General features: G+C 53.6%; 1 pseudogene; it reads left to right on the top strand.

Moving 5' to 3' along the window:
- LOC144674321 (sodium/calcium exchanger 1-like) overlaps positions 1–21,597 on the top strand; it is a 209,586-nt pseudogene that overhangs the window by 4,223 nt on the left and 183,766 nt on the right.

Genomic DNA, 21,597 nt, shown 5'->3' with positions numbered 1-21,597 from the left:
GGGGATGGTCAAGAGGCCGGAATTGGAGGAGCGCAGAGATCTCGGAGGGTTGTAGCGGCTGGAGGAGGTTACAGAGATAGGGAGCGTTGTAGGGACTGGAGGAGGTTACAGAGATAGGGAGGGTTGTAGGGGCTGGAGGAGGTTACAGAGATAGGGAGGGTTGTCAGGGCTGGAGGAGGTTACAGAGATAGGGAGGGGTGTAGGGGATGGAGGAGGTTACAGAGATAGGGAGGGTTGTAGAGGCTGGAGGAACTTACAGGGATAGGGAGGGTTGTAGTGGCTGGAGGAGGTTACAGAGATAGGGAGGGGTGTAGGGGATGGAGGAGGGTACAGAGATAGGGAGAGTTGTAGGGGCTGGAGGAGGTTACAGAGATAGGGAGGGTTGTAGGGGCTGGAGGAGGTTACAGAGATAGGGAGTGTTGTAGGGGCTGGCGGAGGTTACAGAGATAGGGAGGGTTGTAGGGGCTGGGTGAGGTTACAGAGATAGGGAGGGTTGTAGGGGCTGGAGGAGGTTACAGAGATGGGGAGGGGTGTAGGGGCTGGAGGAGGTTACAGGGATAGGGAGGGTTGTAGGGGCTGGAGGAGGTTACAGAGATAGGGAGGGTTGTAGGGGCTGGAGGAGGTTACAGAGATAGGGAGGGTTGTCGGGGTTGGAGGAGTTTACAGAGATAGGGAGGGTTGTAGCGGCTGGAGGAGGTTACAGAGATAGGGAGGGTTGTAGGGGCTGGAGGAGGTTACAGAGATAGGGAGGGTTGTAGGGGCTGGAGGAGGTTACAGAGATATGGAGGGTTATAGGGGCTGGAGGAGATTACAGAGATAGGGAGGGTTGTAGGGGCTTGAGGAGGTTACAGAGATAGGGAGGAGTGTAGGTGATGGAGGAGGTTACAGAGATAGGGAGGGTTGTAGGGGCTGGAGGAGGTTACAGAGATAGGGAGGGTTGTAGGGGCTGGAGGAGGTTACAGAGATAGGGAGGGGTGTAGGGGCTGGAGGAGGTTACAGAGATAGGAGGGGTTGTAGGGGCTGGAGGAGGTTATAGAGATAGGAGGGGTTGTAGGGGCTGGAGGAGGTTACAGAGATAGGGAGGGTTGTAGGGGCTGGAGGAGGTTACAGAGATAGGGAGGGTTGTAGGGGCTGGAGGAGGTTACAGAGATAGGGAGGGGTGTAGGGGCTGGAGGAGGTTACAGAGATAGGGAGGGTTGTAGGGGCTGGAGGAGGTTACAGAGATAGGGAGGGTTGTAGGGGCTGGAGGAGGTTACAGAGATAGGGAGGGTTGTAGGGGCTGGAGGAGGTTACAGAGATAGGGAGGGTTGTAGGGGCTGGAGGAGGTTACAGAGTTCTATCAGAGAGAAGGCTGAAGTGATGACCCTCTGACAGTGCTGCGCCCCCTCAGCACTGACCCTCCGACAGTGCGGCACTCCTCTGAGTAGCAGAAGAGGTTTTGCGCTCCCTTTGACTTGTATTTACTTTGCCACCTGCCCCCACATTAACTGCCAGAGGAAATGGTTTATTTGCAGCTGCTCAGAACTGACCACATCCCCAAAATTACCTGACAACCTGTTTCCCAAGTCTTTATGCAGTGTGTGGAGATCTATCCCATCACAGCCTCTGCTCCCTTTCGCTGACCCCTGCCCCTCCCACTCATCTAATCCACTTTTACCTCCAGCCTCCCCTCGACCCTCCTCCTCAATTACCCAACCCCAGACAGCCCCCGACCCTCTGGTCCCCAACTCCATCTTCTAAACTCCTACAACCACTTTGCCCCTTAGCTCCTGCTTGTCCTCACCCCAGACAGCTTAAGCACAGTGTTAGATACAAAGTAAAGCTCCCTCTACACTGTCCCCATCAAACACTCCCAGGGCAGGTACAGCACGGGGTTAGATACAGAGTAAATCTCCCTCTACACTGTTCCCATCAAACACTCCCAGGACAGGTACAGCACGGCGTTAGATACAGAGTAAAACTCCCTCTACACTGTCCCCATCAAACACTCCCAGGACAGGTACAGCACGGGGTTAGATACAGAGTAAAGCTCCCTCTACACTGTCCCCAACAAACACTCCCAGGACAGGTACAGCACGGGGTTAGATACAGATTAAAGCTCCCTCTACACTGTCCCCATCAAACACTCTCAGGGAGGGTACAGCATGGGGTTAGATACAGAGTAAAGCTCCCTCTACACTGTCCCCATCAAACACTCCCAGGACAGGTACAGCACGGGGTTAGATACAGAGTAAAGCTCCCTCTACACTGTCTCCATCAAACACTCCCAGGACAGGTACAGCACGGGGTTAGATACAGAGTAAAGCTCCCTCTACACCGTCCCCATCAAACACTCCCAGGACAGGTACAGCACGGGGTTAGATACAGAGTAAAACTCCCTCTACACTGTCCCCATCAAACACTCCCAGGACAGGTACAGCACGGGGTTAGATACAGAGTAAAGCTCCCTCTACACTGTCCCCATCAAACACTCCCAGGACAGGTACAGCACGGGGTTAGATACAGAGTAAAGCTCCCTCTACACCGTCCCCATCAAACACTCCCAGGACAGGTACAGCACGGGGTTAGATACAGAGTAAAGCTCCCTCTACACCGTCCCCATCAAACATTCTGTTATGCAGTTGATCTTCAGACAAAATGTTTTAGTGGAAACGTTTAACTTTATTAATGAGGCAGCAGCAGCAGGTACACGTGTGCATCAACCTCCATAACTAAAGATGAGACTCCCCGCGTTGTTGACGCATTGGATTTCACACATGATGTGACCTTACATCACCAGATTATCCTTAAAGCTACAGCCCAACATGTCCCAAAACTATAATTGCTACATTCCTCCCCCTTTAACCATTCTGTCCATCTTGTATTTACTTGGACTTTTATCTCATCACTTTCCAACATTTACACAAGTCAAGAAAGTAGAAGTTCAGCCTTTCAGGTGATTTCCGGATCTGTGCGGAATGTCGCAGAGGTCCACGGCTTCAGATTCATTTGTGGGAAGCACATTCTCCGGCCCCTCATTTGGCCCTCGCACTTCAGTGTGTTCCCCTCCGACAGAGACACCGGGCATGTCTGCCCTTGATGGAGCCACTTCAACGGGTACCACCGCTTTGGTGATGGTTGCAGGCAGAACATCATTTTGTCCCCTCCCTCCTTCTTAAACGATCCACAGGCCTGGGAGGGGGGGCGATCCCACCCTCCATTTCCACGCGGTGTAACAATGGTCCGGTCACAGAGCTCACTTCACCTGGTAACCACGTCCGTCCTCCCCCCCAAATTCCTGACACAATCAGCATTGCCGGCAGTAAATTGTCACTCCCGACTGCAAACCATGAGTCGCTTTTTGGTTCCCTTCACCTCTCCCAACACCCTCCCCTCCGAATTGGGAATGAGTCGTGTCCGAAGACGGGTCCTGGTCAGTAATTCTGCAGATCTTGCTCCTGTCCTAGTGCAGGAGGGGAGTCGCTCAGTAGAGAAGTAGAAAACCAGCAAGTTTGGCTTCCAGCGAGTCGCCTGTTAACTTCTTCATTCCCGCACTAAAAGTTTGCACTGCTCCTTCCGCCAGTCCATTTGATGACAAATGGTCCGGTGCAGTCTTCACATGGTCGATACCATTGAGGCTGATAAATCGCTGCACTTATAAACGCAGTACCATTTATCTGAGACGCATATCTCTGTATTACTAATAGGGTAGTAATAGTGGGGGATTCCAACTGCCCCAACATTAACTGGGTTAGTCATAGTGTGATAGGTTTAGAGGGAGCGGAATTCTTAAAATGAACCCAGGAGAGCTTTTTAAGCCAGTACATAGAAGATCCTACAAGAGAGGGGGCAGTCCTGGACTTAATTTTAGGGAATGAAGCCGGGCAAGTGGCAGAGGTATCAGTGGGGGAGCATTTTGCAGATAGTGATCATAACTCAGTTAGATTCAAGGTTGTTATGGAAAAGGACAAGGATGGGCCAGAAATCAGAGTTCTAAATTAGGGGAAGGCCGATTTTAAAAAGATCAGATATGATTTGGCCAGAGTGGACTGGGAGCAGCTACTTTTAGATAAATCTGCATCAGAGCAGTGGGACTTATTCAAGAAGGAAATAGGGAGAGTACAGGGCCAACATATTCCAGTAAAGATAAAGGGTGGGACCAACAAATCCAGGGAACCCTAGATGTCGAGGGATATACAGGATTGGATCAAGAGAAAAAGGGAGGCTTATGGCAGATACCGAAGGCTCAAAACAGTGGAAGCCCTAGAGGAGTATAGAATGTGTAGGGGGGAACTTAAAAAGGAAATTAGAGGAGCAAAAAGGGGGAATGAAAAAATATTGGCAGGTAAAAGAAAGGAAAATCCAAAGTTATTTTACAAGTTCATTAAGAGTAAGAGGATAACTAGGGAAAGAGTAGGGCCCATTTAGGACCATAGTGGCAATTTGTGTGTGGAGCCGGAAGACGTAGGTAGGGTTCCAAAAGAATTGTTAGTGTTCACAAGTGAGAGGGACGACGTGGGTATGGAAATCAGGCAGAAGGACTGTGATATAATTAAAGAAATTAGCATAGAAAGGGGGGAGGTTCTAAGTGGTCTGGCAGGCTTAAAAGTAGATAAATCTCCAGGCCCGGATGAAATGTATCCCAGGCTGTTGAGTGAGGCAAAGGAGGAGATAGCAGGGGCGCTGGCAATAATTTTCAATACCTCTCTGGCCACAGGAGAGGTGCCAGAGGACTGGAGGACAGCCAATGTGGTACAGTTATTCAAGAAGGGAGGAAGGGATAAACCAGGGAACTACAGGCCAGTCAGTCTAACCTCAGTGGTGGGGAAACTATTGGAAGCAATTCTGAGGGACAGGATGAATCTACACTTGGACAGGCAGGGGTTAATCAAGGACAGTCAGTAAGGTTTTGTTAAGGGGAGGTCATTTCTGACCAATTTGATTGAATTTTTCGAAGAGGTGACCAGGTGTGTAGATGAGGGTGATGCATTTGATGTGGTCTACTTGGACTTCAGCAAGGCTTTTGATAAGGTCCCGCATGGGAGACTGATAACGAAGGTAAGAGCCCATGGGGTCCAAGGCAGTTTGGCAATTTGGATCCAGACTTGGCTGAGTGGCAGGAAGCAGAGGGTGATGGTTGAGGGGTGGTTTTGTGACTGGATGCCTGTGTCCATTGGGGTTGCACAGGGATCGGTGTTGGATCCCTTGTTGTTTGTGGTATATATAAACGATTTAGACTTGAATGTAGGAGGGTTGATCAGTAAGTTCGCGGATGACACGAAAACTGGTGGGGTGGTAAATAGTGAGGAGGATAGCCTTAGATTACAGGAGGATATAGACGGGCTGGTCAGATGGGCTGATCAGTGGCAAATGGAATTCATTCCGGATAAGTGTGAGGTGATGCACTTGGGCAGGACAAACAAGGCACGGGAATACACGATGAATGGTAGGACCCTGGGAAGTACTGAGGATCAGAGGGACCTTGGAGTGCATGTCCAACGGTCCCTTAGGATAGCGGGACAGGTAGATAAGGTGGTTAAGAAGGCATATGGGATCCTTGCCTTTATTAGCCGAGGCACAGAATATAAGAGCAGGGAGGTTATGCTGGAACTGTATAAAACGCTGGTTAGGCCACAGCTAGAGTATTGCATGTAGTTCTGGAATCCGCATTATAGGAAGGATGTGATTGCACTAGAGAGAGTGCAGAGGAGATTTACCAGGATGTTGCCTGGGCTGGAGAGTTTTAGTTATGAGGAGAGATTGGATAGACTGGGGCTATTTTCCCTGGAGCGGAGGAGATTGAGGGGGTACATGATTGAGGTGTATAAAATTATGAGGGGCATAGATAGGGTAGACAGGAAGGAACTTTTCCCCTTGGTGGAGGGATCAATAACTAGGGGGCATAGATTTAAGGTAAGGGGCAGGAGGTTTAGAGGGGATGTGAGGAAGAATTTTTTCACCCAGAGGGTGGTGGGAATCTGGAACTCACTGCCTGAAAGGGTGGTAGAGACAGAAACCCTCATAACATTTAAGAAGTATTTGGATGTGCACTTGCAATGCCATGGCATACAAGGCTACGGGCCTAGTGCTGGAAAATGGGATTAGAATAGTTAGGTACTTGTTTGACCGGCGCAGACTCGATGGGCCGAAGGGCCTTTTTTCTGTGCTGTAGACCTCGATGGCAATCCATGGATGGTGAAACTCTGGCGGAGTTTTACTTTGGCAGCGCCTGATGTTGGCGACTTTACCTCACAAACGTCTAGCCGCTTGGAATGAGCTTGTATAGTCAGTAGAAACATGGTTCCAAGGAAAGGCCTGACATAATCCATGTGCAATCTGACCCAGGGCCTACCAGGCCACTCCCCATGGTCCAGCCACCGGCAGCTTTTGTAGCTGTTGATGTTGCACATGGCGTTTTACCATCTTTTCAATATCGCCATCCATTCCCGGCCGCCAAAGATAACTCCGCGATACCGTCTTCACCCGGGAGGTCCCTGTCACTCGACTAAAAGTGGTTCCCGGCCTCGTGCAGGAACTACTACCCGTGCACCCCAGAATGGAATACCATCTTGACTGCTCATCCCACGTCTTCGGTTGGAAGACAGTTTCAGCCCATCAGAGACTGGATCCCGGGGCCAACCACGTAACACTTGGGATCTCTCACTCGAGACAGGACTGGATCACGGTTCCTCCATTTTCTCATCTGCCTGGTGCAGACTGGCGAGAAATCTAGAAAGTTCCTCACTAATACTGGTGGAACTGGGACATGTTCGTTATTCTCTTGCAAAGGAAGGCGACTTAGGGCATTGGCTTTACGGATCCCTGGTCTGTGTACAAAGGTGTATTCATATGCTGCCAAAATGATCTATGAACCAACCCTTGCAGGAGCTGTGGGAGGTATAGCCTTTTCCTCGCTAAACAGACCCAAAAGTGGTTTGTGGTCTGATGCTGTTGGGAAATGCCACCCGTGCCATGTGTTTGTGGAAGTTTTTTTATGCCAAAAATAATCGACAGGCCTTCCCTTTTTGACCTGAGGATGTCCGATCTCGGCTGTGGGAAACGTCCTGGGTGCGTTGGCCTCTCTGTGCCGCCGTCCATCTTGCGAGATAGGGGCCGCTCCCACTCCGCAGGGGAGGGGGAGGGGGAAGGGGATGCATCGCAGGTTCGCACCGATCCCTGCGTCCGGTCACAATGCACGAACACATGGGGAGAGTGCAAGAGCTGTCTGACTTTCACGAAGGCTTCTTTTTTTGGGGTGCCTCCCAAAACCCAACGCTGTTTGTTTCTTCGCATCGTGAATGTGGCAGGGCCAGAACTGTGGATAAGTTTGGTAAAAACCGCACATGATAATTGATCACCCCTCAAAATGGTTTCATTTCGGAGGCGTTGCTGGGTGCGGGCGCCTCTCCGGTTGCTTTAACCTTCTCTTCAACCGGGTGTAACCCTTGGGCACCTATACCCGGTGGCCCCAATAAATGACTCCATCTGCTTGAAAAGTGGGTTTCCCCTTCTTCAGGCGCACCCCTGCTTGTAAAAATCATTTCAGCACTCCCTCTGGGTTAGCCAAGTGTTCCTTTCCTGTGAATCCGATTATCAGTACATCGTCCAGGTGGACCACAGCCTGAGGTCAGTCCCTGTAGTAACTCTTCATCCTCCTCTGGAAAATGGCCCAGACTGAGGGAACCCCGAAGGGCAGGCGTGTATATGGCGATAACTCTTTGTGGGTATTTATGGTGACGAATTCCCGGGAAGGGTCATCCCGCTCCAATCGCTGATAGATGTGACTCATGCCAAGCTTTGTATACGTTGTCCCTCCCGCTAGTTTGGCACAGAGGTCTTCGCTCTTGGGAAACGTGTCCAGTTTGGCTGCCCTGTTGACCATTAGTTTATGGTCTCCACAGATCCAGATGGCCCGATCTGATCTGGTCTAAGGGCAGGGACTGTGGGTGCTGCCCACTCTGAGAACCCAACCATTTTTATGACACTCTCTAGCCGGTTCAACTCAGCGTCAACCTCCTCTCTCAGGGCGTGTGGCACCGGTCTTGCTTTCAAGAAACGAGGGGTTGCTTCTGGGTCCACGTAAACCCTGGCCTGTAGGCCTTGGATTTTTCCCAGTTCACCCTCGAAGACAGTGTCAGGTTTTTTTGTTAGCAGCTCTGGCAGTACCCCCTGCTCACAACTGGGAAGATTTTGGACCAGTTTAATGTAATCTTCTTCAACCAACCACGCCCTAGAAGGCTTGGCCCTCTCACCTCCTCCCACCATCACTGGGAACCGTGCCGATTGGTGTCGACAATGAACAGTTGCTCTGGTGATACCTATTACCTGGATTTCTGCGCCTGTGTGGGTTTTCAGCTTGGCAGATATTTGTTCCAAATGTAATTGTTGATCCACCTTTATTTAAATATCTGAAAGTGTGTTCCCCTATCACAGTGGCAGAAGCAAACGTGTCTACTTCCATTTTTAAGGGTTTACCGTTCACTTGCTCTGTAACGAATATAGGCTCTGTCTCCCCAGCCTTCATGTTGAGTAATGAATAAATGTCAGAATCGGTTGTTTCCGATTCTCCTACGCTACAGACTTCATGGGACTTGGTTTGTTATTTGGAGGCCTGTTTAGATCTCACTTTGCAATGTCTCATGACGTGACAGAAATAACATTCTGCGTTTCGAATCGCCAATCTCTAGAAGACTCCGCGTCGATGAAAATTATTTTTCCATTCAGTGGCTAAGCTGTTTCCTCTTATTTCTCGGTTAGCGGGGTTCGTCTCCCGCTTGGCGGCGGACTCCCGGCTTTTCCGCGCCACGTTCGGGCTGACTGTTCTTGCCCGGCTGGGAGAAAGGCCCCATTTGGCGCCCCTTGAATTGCCTGTGATTCCCTCGCGGCGCTTTCCATTGCCAGCGCTTATTTCTAACGCTTTCTTAAAAATCGAGCTTCAAAATCAGGCCGCAACCTTCGCTGTATCATGCACGCCACATACTAAAACCATCCCCGAGCATGTCACTCAGGGTTTCACCAGAATCACAATACTCCGTCAGTTGCTTTCATTTCGTCACGTAGGTCGCAATGGTCTCCCCTCTGGGTCTCTATTACATGAATTGAACCTGAACCTCTGCATTGAGACTGAGGGCTGGGGTTGAAAATGCCCCTTAACGAGGTCGAATAGCTCACTGAAAGTCTTCGAATCCGGGGCGCTGGGGGGCCTGTCAATCTTCGAATTAAACTGTAGGTTTTGCTGCCACAAATACTCAGGAGAATCGCTCTCCTCTTTTCCTCCCCCGTGATTTTGTTTGCTTGAAAGAAAAATGCAAGATGTTCTGCATATTGAGACCAATCGCCTGTGGCTGGCTCTAAGGCATCGATTCTGCCAGACTGTAGCATTTCGGATGAGTATATCTCTACTTTTTAACGAACGCAGATACTCCCAATCACTGGGAGAGGTACAGCAACGATTCTGATTTATCCTCATCGTCAGTTATGGAGTTGATCTTCAGGCAACTTTTTTTAGTGGAAACATTTAACTTTATTTACAAGAGAGCAGCAACTACACATCTGCATCAAACTCCATAACTAAAGAGGAATTTTCCTGCAGAGGTTCCCTGTCCTCCTAACGCATTGGTTTACACAGATCATGTGACACAAAATTATTCTTAAAAGCCACAGTCCAATATCTCCCAAAACTATAATCACTAAACATTCCCAGAAAAAGGTACAGCACGGGGTTAGATACAGAAAAAAGCTCCTTCTACACTGTCCCCATCAAACACTCCCAGGACAGGTACAGCACGGGGTTAGATACAGAGTAAAGCTCCCTCTACACTGTCCCCATCAAACACTCCCAGGGCAGGTACAGCATGGGGTTAGATACAGAGTAAAGCTCCCTCTACACCTTCCCCATCAAACACTCCCAGGACAGGTACAGCACGGGGTTAGATACATAGTAAAGCTCCCTCTACACTGTCCCCATCAAACACTCCCAGGACAGGTACAGCACGGGGTTAGATACAGAGTAAAGCTCCCTCTACACTGTCCCCATCAAACACTCCCAGGATAGGTACAGCACCGGGCTAGATACAGGGTAAAGCTCCCTCTACACTGTCCCCATCAAACACTCCCAGGACAGGTACAGCACGGGGTTAGATACAGAGTAAAGCTCCCTCTACACTGTCCCCATCAAACACTCCCAGGGCAGGTATAGCACGGGGTTAGATACAGAGTAAAGCTTCCTCTACACTGTCCCCATCAAACACTCCCAGGACAGGTACAGCACGGGGTTAGATACAGAGTAAAGCTCCCTCTACACTGTCCCCATCAAACACTCCCAGGACAGGTACAGCACGGGGTTAGATACAGAGTAAAGCTCCCTCTACACCGTCCCCATCAAACACTCCCAGGACAGGTACAGCACGGGGTTAGATACAGAGTAAAGCTCCCTCTACACTGTCCCCATCAAACACTCCCAGGACAGGTACAGCACGGGGTTAGATACAGAGTAAAGCTCCCTCTACACTGTCCCCATCAAACACTCCCAGGACAGGTACAGCACGGGGTTAGATACAGAGTAAAGCTCCCTCTACACCGTCCCCATCAAACACTCCCAGGACAGGTACAGCACGGGGTTAGATACAGAGTAAAGCTCCCTCTACACTGTCCCCATCAAACACTCCCAGGACAGGTACAGCACGGGGTTAGATACAGAGTAAAGCTCCCTCTACACTGTCCCCATCAAACACTCCCAGGACAGGTACAGCACGGGGTTAGATACAGAGTAAAGCTCCCTCTACACTGTCCCCATCAAACACTCCCAGGACAGGTACAGCACGGGTTTAGATACAGAGTAAAGCTCCCTCTACACTGTCCCCATCAAACACTCCCAGCACAGTTACAGCACGGGGTTAGATACAGAGTAAAGCTCCCTCTACACTCTCCCCATCAAACACTCCCGGGACAGGTACAGCACGGGGTTAGATACAGAGTAAAGCTCCCTCTACACCGTCCCCATCAAACACTCCCAGGACAGGTACAGCACGGGGTTAGATACAGAGTAAAGCTCCCTCTACACTGTCCCCATCAAACACTCCCAGGACAGGTACAGCACGGGGTTAGATACAGAGTAAAGCTCCCTCTACACCGTCCCCATCAAACACTCCCAGGACAGGTACGGCCCGGGGTTAGATACAGAGTAAAGCTCCCTCTACACCGTCCCCATCAAACACTCCCAGGACAGGTACAGCACGGGGTTAGATACAGAGTAAAGCTCCCTCTACACTGTCCCCATCAAACACTCCCAGGACAGGTACAGCACGGGGTTAGATACAGAGTAAAGCTCCCTCTACACTGTCCCCATCAAACACTCCCAGGACAGGTACAGCACGGGGTTAGATACAGAGTAAAGCTCCCTCTACACTGTCCCCATCAAACTCTCCCAGGACAGGTACAGCACGGGGTTAGATACGGAGTAAAGATCCCTCTACACTGTCCCCATCAAACACTCCCAGGACAGGTACAGCACGGGGTTAGATACAGAGTAAAGGCTGCTCTACGCTGTTGGTTTGACTGTTTTGTTCTCTGTGCCGCAGTGTTGACCATCGATCGAGTGGACCCAGGAAGATGGCGCGGCCGTGCGCCTTGTTCCAGACCCTTCCCGCCGCCAGCCTACTCCTGGCGTTGCTGGGCGGCGCCCGGACGGCGCGGGGCGCGGACGGAGTGACCCCCACTGCCCCGCTGGGGGACAACGCCAGCTGCCAGGGCCTGTACGAGTGCGAGGGGGGGGTCATCCTGCCCCTGTGGCAGCCCCAGGACCCGTCGGTGGGCGACAAAGTGGCGCGGGCCATTGTCTACTTCGTGGCGCTGGTCTACATGTTCCTGGGGATGTCCATCGTCGCCGACCGCTTCATGGCTTCCATCGAGGTCATCACCTCGCAGGAGCGGGAGATTACCATCAAGAAGGCCAACGGCGAGACCATGACGGCCACCGTGCGGGTCTGGAACGAGACCGTGTCCAACCTGACGCTGATGGCGCTGGGCTCCTCGGCGCCCGAGATCCTCCTCTCCGTCATCGAGGTCTGCGGGCACAAGTTCGAGGCCGGGACCCTGGGCCCGGCCACCATCGTGGGCAGCGCGGCCTTCAACATGTTCGTCATCATCGCCACCTGCATCTACGTGGTGCCCGACGGCGAGAGCCGGAAGATCAAGCACCTGCGCGTCTTTTTCGTCACCGCCAGCTGGAGCATCTTCGCCTACATCTGGCTCTACCTGATCCTGGCCATCATCTCGCCGGGGGTGGTGGACGTCTGGGAGGGCCTGGTCACCTTCTTCTTCTTCCCCGTCTGCGTCCTCGTGGCCTGGATCGCCGACCGTCGCCTGCTCATCTACAAGTACATGTACAAGAGGTACCGGGCCGACAAGAACCGGGGGCTGATCATCGAGACGGTGGGCGAGCGGCCGCTGGACAAGCTGGACATGGAGCTGGACGGGGCCTACAAGGGCTCGCAGGACGGGCTGGAGGCTGAGGCCGGCGAGAAGGACCAGGAGGAGGAGGCCCGGCGGGTGATGGCCCGGGCGCTGAGGGACCTGCGCCAGCGCCACCCGGAGAAGGACATGGAGCAGCTGGTGGAGCTGGCCAACTACCAGGCCCTGAGCCAGCAGCAGAAGAGCCGGGCCTTTTACCGTATCCAGGCCACCCGCCGCATGACCGGGGCCGGCAACATCCTCAAGAAGCACGCGGCCGAGCAGGCCCGCAAGGCCCTGAGCCTGCAGGAACTGCGGGCCGGCGCCAGCCTTGCCGGGGGCACCGTCTGCTTTGAGCGCGCCCAGTACCAGTGCTTTGAGAACTGCGGCGCCCTGAGGCTGGGGGTGGCCCGGGAGGGCGGGGACCCCGGCTGCACCCTGGCGGTGGACTTCCGCACCGAGGACGGCACCGCCAACGCTGGCTCCGACTACCAGTTTGCCGAGGGCACCCTGGTCTTCCAGCCGGGCGAGACGCGCCGCGAGCTCTCCGTGGGCATCATCGACGACGACATCTTCGAGGAGGACGAGTACTTCCGGGTGCGGCTCAGCAACCTGCGGGTCAGCTGCCCCGGGGAGGGCCGGGCCGCCCTCCCGCTGCCCCCGCCGCCCCCCACCCCGGCCTACGTCCTGGGCTCGCCCAGCGCCGCAACCGTCACCATCTTCGACGACGACCACGCCGGCGTCTTCTCCCTGGAGCAGGACTCGCAGCGGGTCAGCGAGAGCGTGGGGGTCATGAGGGTCAAGGTGCAGAGGACGTCGGGGGCGAGGGGCACCGTGCACCTCCCCTTCAAGATGGTCGAGGGCACGGCCAAGGCGGGCGAGGACTTCGAGCAGTACAGCGGGCACCTGGTCTTTCAGAACGACGAGACTCTGTAAGTCCAACCTTGTCGGATCGTAGTTAAGATGACTCTCCACCCCCCCCCACCCCTGCTCTATAACCCTCCTCCTCCTCCTCATTGTTCCTCAAGCCTCATTACCATTCCCTTCTTAACCTTCAGAAAGAACCTTGTCGGAGACTCCCACAGCCCAGGGGGAGGCCATTCAGCCCATCATTGTCTGTGCTGGCTCTTTGAAAGATCTATCCAGTTACCCCCCAAAAGTCCTCCCCGCCCTTTCTGCCCCCCATAGTCCTGCAAATTTCTCCCAACCCTTCCTGATTTTGAACGCCTCAATTCAATCTCCCCCTTAACCTTCTCTGCTCCAAGGAGAACAATCCCAGCTCCTCCCAGTCTCTCCACATGAACTGAGGTCTCTCATGCCTGAGAACGTTCCAACCAATCTCTTCCCCTTTAAGAGGCCTCGATTGGGTTCATCCTTCATCTTCCCAAACTGACTTATTGATGTTGAGAAGGTTTTATCGATATTTTAATTCAGGTCCTGTGGATATCTTTGATGCAAAGCTATGTAAATTAAGAGTCTTTATTTAAAGATTGTGTCCATTACATTGGTCATGACAAAATCCTCCAATTCCGGCCTCTTGACCATCCCCCGATTCCCATCGCTCCACCATTGGCAGCCGTGCCTTCAGCTGCCTGGGGGCCCTGAGCTCTGGAATTCCCTCCCTAAACCTCTCTGTCTCTCGCTCCCTCCCTCTCTCCTCCTCTAAGACGCTCCTTAAAACCGACCTCTGTGACCGAGCTTTTGGTCCCCCTGTCCCTAATATCTCCCTATGTGGCTCGGGGTCAGATTCTGTCTGATTGACCTTCCTGTGAGGGATCAAGGGTGCAGCGATGGAACTCGAGGTGTGTGCAAGAGGCCCAAATTGGAGGAGCGCAGAGACCTTGGAGGGTGGGAAGAGATTACAGGGATAGGGAGGGTTGTAGGGGCTGGAGGAGGTTACAGAGATAGGGAGGGTTGTAGGGGCTGGAGGAGGTTACAGAGATAGGGAGGGTTGTAGGGGCTGGAGGAGATTACAGAGATAGAGAGGGTTGTAGGGGCTGGAGGAGGTTACAGAGATAGGGAGGGTTGTAGGGGTTGGAGGAGGTTACAGAGATAGGGAGGGTTGTAGGGGGCTGGAGGAGGTTACAGAGATAGGGAGGGTTGTAGGGGGCTGGAGGAGGTTACAGAGATAGGGAGGGTTGTAGGGGCTGGAGGAGGTTACGGAGATAGGGAGGGGTGTAGGGGCTGGAGGAGGTTACAGAGATAGGGAGGGTTGTAGGGGCTGGAGGAGGTTACAGAGACAGAGAGGGTTGTAGGGGCTGGAGGAGGTTACAGAGATAGGGAGGGTTGTAGGGGTTGGAGGAGGTTACAGAGATAGGGAGGGTTGTAGGGGGCTGGAGGAGGTTACAGAGATAGGGAGGGTTGTAGGGGGCTGGAGGAGGTTACAGAGATAGGGAGGGGTGTAGGGGCTGGAGGAGGTTACGGAGATAGGGAGGGGTGTAGGGGCTGGAGGAGGTTACAGAGATAGGGAGGGTTGTAGGGGCTGGAGGAGGTTACAGAGATAGGGAGGGGTGTAGGGGCTGGAGGAGGTTACAGAGATAGGGAGGGTTGTAGGGGCTGGAGGAGGTTACAGAGATGGGTAGAGCGGACCAGCGATTGGAAATGAAGGTGGAGAGTTTTAGTTTGGAGATGTTGTCAGGACTGGAGCGGGTGTTGGTCAGCGTGGGGAGGGATGGGTGAACAGGATTTGGAGTGTGTGTTCGGAACTGGCACAGAAGAGATTTCGAGTGATTTCCTGCCTTGTCCAGGACACCCTCCGGACAGTCTCTGCGGGACTTCAATCACCCATCTTATATTTCACCTCTGCCACGTCAGACATGAGGGGAGGGGGCGTGGGGAGATGGGGGTCCATTCAGCCCCTCTCAGTCCCATGAGGAGTAACGATGGGAATTGAGCAAGTGATTGATCAGGAACGGTGAGGTTCAGGGGCAAAAGAAGCAGGAACGCCGAGATCAGCAGGAATGGTGTTGGGGAAGGGCCAGCAGGGATGTGTCGGGCCGAATGGACTCAGTCTGTGCTCTGCATTTCCACAATGTACCGTGCCCTTGTGGGACCAAGCCTGGCGTCCTGATGGGTGGTGCTGGATGATAGCAGAGCTCGGGCCTGAGCAGATGGGAGTGTGGTGGACAATCCCTCAGGGTGTGATGGATGTTGGAAAGTGGAGCAGCTCCTGTCACATTCCAAGATACTGAAGGAGCTGCGGAGACGAGAAACAGCTTCCTCCTCCTGTCTGACCTTCACAAGTCCTTGCTGCCTCTCTGTTAGCTCCCCCCGGACACCCACACCTCCGCTGGCGTGTCCTGGAGTACAGGAACAGGAGGAGGCCATTCAGCCCCTTATTGAGCCTGTTACACAGGAACAGGAGGAGGCCATTCAGCCCCTTATTGAGCCTGTTACACAGGAACAGGAGGAGGCCATTCAGACCCCCTCCTCAAGCCTGTCACACAGGAACTGGCAAAGGCCCATTCAGCCCCTTATTGAGCCTGTTACACAGGAACAGGAGGAGGCCATTCAACCCTTCAAGCCTGTTACACAGGAACAGGAGGAGGCCATTCAACCCCCTCCAGCCTGTTACACAGGAACAGGAGGAGGCCATTCAGCCCCCACTCCTCAAGCCTGTTACACAGGAACAGGAGGAGGCCATTCAGCCCCCCTCCTCGAGCCTGTTACACAGGAACAGGAGGAGGCCATTCAGCCCCCCCTCCTCAAGCCTGTTACACAGGAACAGGAGGAGGCCATTCAGCCTCCTCCTCGAGCCTATTACACAGGAACAGGAGGAGGCCATTCAGCCCCTCAAGCCTGTTACACCCATTCAATGAGATTGCATTGGATCTGCATCTTAACTCCACGTCTCCCCACATTCCCCCCCTCCCCCCACCCTCTCACCCTTTGGCTCCATATTCCTTACTGCCCTTGGCTGGTAAAAACCCTCCCATTTCGGATGTAAGCTGATGATAGACTTCCACACTTGAACCCCCACTCCCACCCCTCTGACCCCTCTGCCCCACCCCCCTGTGTGAAAAAGCACTTTCCCAAAGTCTCTCCTGGCCCTGAGTTCAAGATTTTGGCCCCTTGTTCTAGATTCCACACTCCAGCAGCCAATGGGAGAAGAATTTTGTCTCTATCGACCCTAGCAATCCCTTTCAAAATCTTCAAAAATCCTCAATTAAATCACCTCTTAACCTCCTGTACTCTCCAGTGGTCTGGGAATCTCGGACTGACCCTCCGACAGTGCGGCGCTCCCTCAGTACTGACCCTCCGACAGTGCGGCGCTCCCTCAGCACTGACCCTCCGACAGTGCGGCGCTCTCTCAGTACTGACCCTCCAACAGTGCGGCCTCCCTCAGCACTGACCCTCCGACAGTGCGGCACTCCCTCAGTACTGACCCTCCGACAGTGCTGCGCTCCCTCAGCACTGACCCTCCGACAGTGCGGCGCTCCCTCAGTACTGACCCTCCGACAGTGCGGCGCTCCCTCAGCACTGACCCTCCGACAGTGCGGCGCTCCCTCAGTACTGACCCTCCGACAGTGCGGCGCTCCCTCAGCACTGACCCTCCGACAGTGCGGCACTCCCTCAGTACTGACCCTCCGACAGTGCTGCGCTCCCTCAGCACTGACCCTCCGACAGTGCGGCACTCCCTCAGCACTGACCCTCCGACAGTGTGGCGCTCCCTCAGCACTGACCCTCCGACAGTGCGGCGGTCCCTCAGCACTGACCCTCTGACAGTGCGGCGGTCCCTCAGCACTGACCCTCTGACAGTGCTGCGGTCCCTCAGCACTGACCCTCCGACAGTGCAGCGCTCCCTCAGCACTGACCCTCCGACAGTGCGGCGCTCCCTCAGCACTGACCCTCCGACAGTGCGGCGCTCCCTCAGCACCGACCCTCCCACAGTGCGGCGCTCCCTCAGCACTGACCCTCTGACAGTGCTGCGCTCCCTCAGCACTGACCCTCCGACAGTGCGGCGCTCCCTCAGCACTGACCCTCTGACAGTGCGGCACTCCCTCAGCACTGACCCTCCGACAGTGCGGTGCTCCCTCAGCACTGACCCTCCGACAGTGCGGCGCTCCCTCAGCACTGACCCTCCGACAGTGCGGCGCTCCCTCAGCACTGACCCTCCGACAGTGCAGCTCTCCCTCAGTACTGACCCTCCGACAGTGCGGTGCTCGCTCAGCGCTGACCCTCTGACTGTGCAGCGCTCCCTCAGTACTGACCTTCCCAGCGTTTTAGATGTGCCGTTTTTTAGGATGAGACATTAAACCGAGGCCCCGTCTGCCCTCTCGGGCGGGTGTAAAAGATCCCACGGCCACTATTGGAAGAAGAGCAGGGGGGAGTTCTCCCCGGTGTCCTGGGGCCAATAATTATCCCTCAACCAATATCACTAAAAACAGATGATCTGGGTCATTATCACATTGCTGTTTGTGGGATCTTACTGTGCATAAATTGGCTGCTGAGTTTCCTACATTACAACAGTGAGCGCACTTCAAAAAAAAAGTCCTTCGTTGTGTGTGAAACGCTTTGGGACGTCCCGAGGGGGGTGACAGGAGCTGGAGAAATGGGAACCTTACTTTCATTCATGTTCTGTCTCTCCCATTCTCTCTTTCTCATTCACTCTCATTTTCTGTCACATTCTCTGTCTTTCACACTCTCTCTCTCTGTTCCTCATACTCTCTCTGGTTGTTTCCCAGTTGGCTCCTATGTGCTTTACAGCTTCTAATTCACCTTTTGGTTTCCAATGGCAAGGGTTGGTGTGCGTGGTTTGGAGTGTTAGTCTGGAGATGGGTTGGATTGAAATGCATTGAGTTGGAATGGGTTGGGAGTGAATTGGGATGGGTTGGGAGTGAGCTGGGATGGGTTGGGAGTGAGTTGGGATGGATTAGGAGTGAGTTGGGATGGGTTGGGAGTGAGTTGGGATGGATTGGGAATGAGTTGGGATGGGTTGGGAGTGAGTTGGGATGAATTAGGAGTGAGTTGGGATGGGTTGGGAGTGAGTTGGGATGGTTGGGAGTGAGTTGGGATGGGTTGGGAGTGAGCTGGGATGGGTTGGGAGTGAGTTGGGATGGGTTGGGAGTGAATTGGGATGGGTTGGGAGTGAGTGGGGATGGGTTGGGAGTGAGTTGGGATGGGTTGGGAGTGAGTTGGGATGGATTGGGAGTGAGTTGGGATGGGTTGGGAGTGAGTTGGGATGGGTTGGGAGTGAGTTGGGATGGATTGGGAGTGAGTTGGGATGGGTTGGGAGTGAGTTGGGATGGGTTGGGATGGATTGGGAGTGAGTTGGGATGGGTTGGGAGTGAGTTGGGATGGTTTGGGAGTGAGTTGGGATGGGTTGGGAGTGAGTTGGGATGGGTTGGGAGTGAATTGGGATGGGTTGGGAGTGAGTTGGGATGGGTGGGGAGTGAATTGGGATGGGTTGGGAGTGAGTGGGGATGGGTTGGGAGTGAGTTGGGATGGGTTGGGAGTGAGTTAGGATGGATTGGGAGTGAGTTGGGATGGGTTGGGAGTGAGTTGGGATGGATTGGGAGTGAGTTGGGATGGGTTGGGAGTGAGTTGGGATGGGTTGGGAGTGAGTTGGGATGGGTTGGGATGGATTGGGAGTGAGTTGGGATGGGTTGGGAGTGAGTTGGGATGGGTTGGGAGTGAGTTGGGATGGGTTGGGAGTGAGTTGGGATGGGTTGGGAGTGAGTTGGGATGGGTTGGGAGTGAGCTGGGATGGGTTGGGAGTGAGTTGGGATGGGTTGGGAGTGAATTGGGATGGGTTGGGAGTGAGTTGGGATGGATTGGGAGTGAGTTGGGATGGATTGGGAGTGAGTTGGGATGGGTTGGGAGTGAGTTGGGATGGTTGGGAGTGAGTTGGGATGGGTTGGGAGTGAGTTGGGATGGGTTGGGAGTGAGTTGGGATGGGTGGGAGTGAGTTGGGATGGATTGGGAGTGAGTTGTGATGGATTGGGAGTGAGTTGTGATGGATTGGGAGTGAGTTGTGATGGGTGGGAGTGAGTTGGGATGGATGGGAGTGAGTTGGGATGGGTGGGAATGAGTTGGGATGGGTGGGAGTGAGTTTGGATGGATTGGGAGTGAGTTGGGATGGATTGGGAGTGAGTTGGGATGGGTGGGAATGAGTTGGGATGGGTGGGAATGAGTTGGGATGGATTGGGAGTGAGTTGGGATGGATTGGGAGTGAGTTGGGTTGGGTTGGGAGTGAGTTGGGATGGATTGGGAGTGAGTTGGGTTGGGTTGGGAGTGAGTTGGGATGGATTGTGAGTGAGTTGGGATGGATTGTGAGTGAGTTGGGATGGATTGGGAGTGAGTTGGGATGGGTGGGAGTGAGTTGGGATGGGTGGGAGTGAGTTGGGATGGGTGGGAGTGAGTTGGGATGGGTGGGAGTGAGTTGGGATGGATTGGGAGTGAGCTGGGATCGGTCGGGAGTGAGCTGGGATCGGTCGGGAGTGAGCTGGGATCGGTCGGGAGTGAGCTGGGATGGGTCGGGAGTGAGCTGGGATGGGTCGGGAGTGAGTTGTGATGGGTCGGGAGTGAGTTGGGATGGATTGGGTGTTGGGGGTTTCTCTGAATGTTGGCTTCCTTTAATTCTGAGGATGGAATTCTGTAATTACTCTATTTCTTTGCCTAAATTAACATTCCTCCATCCACACTTCGAAAATAGTTGAACTTTTCTGACTGTTAATGAGTGGTTAATTAAATCTCAAACCCCAGGGATATTAAAATCCATCAGTGTACGTGTCAGGATTGTGAATAAATGCAGCCCAACTTGATTCCAATAATATCTAGCTGGCATGTCATGTTGAGCGGCTAAGAGAAACAGATCACCAGTTCCACTGGCAGCCCCAATAAACAAATGCCAGGCGACGCTTACAACAACAACTCGCATTTAAATTGCACTTTCAGTGCAGTAAAACGGTCCCAAGGCAGGAATGTAAATCAGACAGAGATACGGAGGGTTGTAGGGGCTGGAGGAGGTTACAGAGATAGGGAGGGGTGTAGGGGCTGGAGGAGGTTACAGAGATAGGGAGGGTTGTAGGGGCTGGAGGAGGTTACAGAGATAGGGAGGGTTGTAGGGGCTGGAGGAGGTTACAGAGATAGGGAGGGTTGTAGGGGCTGGAGGAGGTTACAGAGATAGGGAGGGTTGTAGGGGCTGGAGGAGGTTACAGAGATAGGGAGGGGTGTAGGGGCTGGAGGAGGTTACAGAGATAGGGAGGGGTGTAGGAGCTGGAGGCGGTTACAGAGATAGGGAGGGTTGTAGGGGCCGGAGGAGGTTACAGAGATAGGGAGGGTTGTAGGGGCTGGAGGAGGTTACAGAGATAGGGAGGGTTGTAGGGGCTGGAGGAGGTTACAGAGATAGGGAGGGTTGTAGGGGCTGGAGGAGGTTACAGAGATAGGGAGGGTTGTAGGGGCTGGAGGAGGTTACAGATATAGGGTGGTTTGTAGGAGCTGGAGGAGGTTACAGAGATAGGGAGGGTTGTAGGGGCTGGAGGAGGTTACAGAGATAGGGAGGGTTGTAGGGGCTGGAGGAGGTTACAGAGATAGGGAGGGTTGTAGGGGCTGGAGGAGGTTACAGAGATAGGGAGGGTTGTAGGGGCCGGAGGAGGTTACAGAGATAGGGAGGGTTGAAGGGGCTGGAGGTGGTTACAGAGATAGGGAGGGTTGTAGGGGCCGGAGGAGGTTACAGAGATAGGGAGGGTTGTAGGGGCGGGAGGAGGTTACAGAGATAGGGAGGGTTGTAGGGGCGGGAGGAGGTTACAGAGATAGGGAGGGTGGTGAGGAGGCTGGAGGAGGTTACGGGGATAGGGAGGGTGGTGAGGAGGCTGGAGGAGGTTACGGGGATAGGGAGTGTGGTGAGGAGGCTGGAGGAGGTTACGGGGATAGGGAGGGTGGTGAGGAGGCTGGAGGGTGTTAAAGATGAGAATGAGTATTTTAAATTGGAGGTGTTGTGGAACTGGGGTCCAGTGTGGGTCAGTGAGCACAGGGGGTGAGGGTTTCATGGAAATTAGAAAACCTACTCCTGTGACCAGATGTTTTAGTCAGATGTCTGAATATTGCTGTCTTTGATTTGCTATTAATTCTTCTATAAAGATTATACGTTGAATTTCTAGCACAGAATCAGGCCATTCGGCCCATCTGCTGGTGTTTCTGCCCCACTCGAGCCTCCTCCCCCCCCCT

The sequence above is a fragment of the Cetorhinus maximus genome, unplaced genomic scaffold, assembly GCF_964194155.1.
Source record: "Cetorhinus maximus unplaced genomic scaffold, sCetMax3.hap1.1 HAP1_SCAFFOLD_627, whole genome shotgun sequence".
Taxonomy (NCBI): Eukaryota; Metazoa; Chordata; class Chondrichthyes; order Lamniformes; family Cetorhinidae; genus Cetorhinus; species Cetorhinus maximus.
This window is presented reverse-complemented; position numbering and strand designations above follow the sequence as displayed.